Below are 2,622 nucleotides of genomic sequence, written 5' to 3'. Positions count from 1 at the left end.
TAGTAGGTAGTATATAATCAGCTTTTCAGTTTGTATTTGTTGTATAGGTTTAACCCTTTCCTTCACCTCCCAAAAATAATTGAGAAACACTGCCTGTGAACCCAACTTCCACATCAGTCAAGGTGGATTTACACTGAAGTTCAAAAGGATAGCCTGTTTTCAGGTGGAGACTTTTATTTATTTTTAATTTTATTTAAATCCAAGTTAGTTAACATATAATATAATAATGGTTTCAGGAGTAGAATTTAGTGATTTGTCACTGACATATAACACCCAGTGCTCATCTGAATAAGTGCCCTCCTTAATGCCCATCACCCATCCGGTGAAGACTTGTAGATCAGTGGTTCTCATTGGGGACATTTCTGAAATCTGGGAGTGGGGTATTAATGTGCAGCACGGAGCCCAAGGAATGTGGAATTGCCTCACATATAAAAAATATCCTATCTCCCGCATTTTTGAATGTCTTCATCTTCAAGGTTAATCCCTCATTTTCCTTATTGCCTTCAGATATGAAGTTGCCAAAGGTAAGTGTATATTATAATATAATTTAGTATGCACCAGTAACTTCTCTTTCATTGTCTTGTCCTTATACAGAATGGCTTCTGATGTGTTCTCAAAAGCAAACATTCATAAAGAGCAAATATATGTGTCAGATCATTTCATTGTTTTCTGCTACTGTAATCCTGCACAAACATTTACATGTTGAAACACAAATCATTTTATCTATTATAGTTAAGGTAGTATGTATAAACAGTTTCAGAGATGGATACGTGTGTAGGTTAGGATTTTTCAAGGCCTTTTCAGAATTGTACAGTGATGAGACGGATAGGTTGGACCCCTTCTCCAGAAGTCCTTTGGAGAATTTTTTTTTTTTTTTTTACTTTAATGAGCTTTCCAGTTCTATGCCTCTCCAGTGCAACATTCCTACATTACAGATAAGTCACACTTAGGTTTGGAGAAAAAAAAAAAAAAGGTGGAGAGTCTTTGCACTGTGCCCTGATTATTCTCCTGTTGTGTACTTACGATTCTTCTAGGTGTCAGGACATTTTTTCTATTAAAGGGGAGAGGCACCTAACTGCCAGAAGGACTGACCCTACCTTGTCTTCATTTCTACCCCCTAACACCTTCTTGTTCAGATGCCTTAAACCATACACCTGCCTCTTTGGAGACTTTGCTTCCCTCCTTATCTTCTTATCTGCCTAGGATTTTTGCCCCATCTTCTGCTGGATCTAAGGCATTCCCTCCACTTACCACTCTTTTCTTTGTTGTTCCTTTTACTCCCTCCTGCCCTCTTACCTGCTTGTCTGGTAAACATATGAAGGGATATGGTATTTATGAGCAGATCCCAACTGAGTAGGAAAGAGTCTTAGGCTCAGGAAGCCACATGGCAGAGCATAACCTAGAGGCACAGCTACCAGAACAAATCATACTAAACAGAGATTCCCTTCTTTGGTGCCATTTTGCTCAAAAGGCAGAACTAGTCCAAGATAAGGGTAGTATCAATTCTGGGCATCAAAGAAGGCTCTCCTTTTGAAGCTTTGGGATTCTTTCAACAGTCTGATTTCTTTGTATCCTGTTGAGCTGAGTAGAAACAAAGAATCTTATGCCCTGTTTTCTTGCTAGGGGTGAGTGTAATGTATGAACTAATCCTAATGTAGAGATGATGTAGTGGTTAGAATGCAGGCTCTGGGATCACGACCTTCACTTGATACTCCCTAGCTATGTCATCTTGGGCAAGTTACAAACTTCTCTGTGCCTCAGTTTCCTCATTTATATAATGGAGATGATAAAAATGCTTACCTCAGGGTAGTATGTAAAGGCTGACTTTTGTCTGTCATATGGTAGGAATTTCTCCTGTCCAAGTATTAACTAGGCCTGACTCTGCTTAGATTCTGAGATCAGATGTGATTGGGCATGTTCAGGGTGGTATGGCCATAGACTGGTAGGAATTTCTAGGTTATAAGTATGTAATTGTAATTTGTGAAGTAGTTTCACTTCCCCTGACCCTCAACAGAGGCCTCATATTTGTCATTAATTTTACAACCTAAGTTCAAGAATAAGTGTTAGTTATACATTTTATTGTGTTGCTAGGTTTTGAAAGATAAGATTAAATTTGTGGCACATTCAGATTCATGTAATGAGTTACTTTATAATGGAAGTCTACAACACTTGGCTTTCCCAAGATATTTACTCCATAGAGCACTATTTTTGCAAAAATGTTCTCCAGAAAAATTTTCTAGTTTGCAGCACGTAAAATGTCACTCTTGGAGACCCATGACCTACACCAGCATGTCAAAGGCTTGTACAAAAGCTTGTCAAAGTACTGTAAAGAAACTTGTTTAATTAAAAAAAAAAAAGTACTATTTAATAGTTTTCCTAGAAAATGGAGCCTGAGCCAAAGTTTGCATCCTAAGGATTTATCAGAGGTGCAATCTTAGGGCAGTAAGAGTGAAGCAAAAAGGGAAGTGACACAGGGAAAGCAGATGTTAGACTACCTGTGTTACCCAGGTAGTCACAGCTTCATCAGTGGGAGCACCTTATGACCACACCAGGCAAGGGCTGTGTCTTTCAGATCGGCTGTGTGGAACTGCCACACCTTGGAATTATCTGGAGTCCTTTCCC

Source organism: Acinonyx jubatus, chromosome F2, assembly GCF_027475565.1.
Source record: "Acinonyx jubatus isolate Ajub_Pintada_27869175 chromosome F2, VMU_Ajub_asm_v1.0, whole genome shotgun sequence".
In the NCBI taxonomy this organism is placed as follows: Eukaryota; Metazoa; Chordata; class Mammalia; order Carnivora; family Felidae; genus Acinonyx; species Acinonyx jubatus.
The sequence above is the reverse complement of the archived record's forward strand: the minus strand, read 5'-3'. Positions refer to the sequence as shown.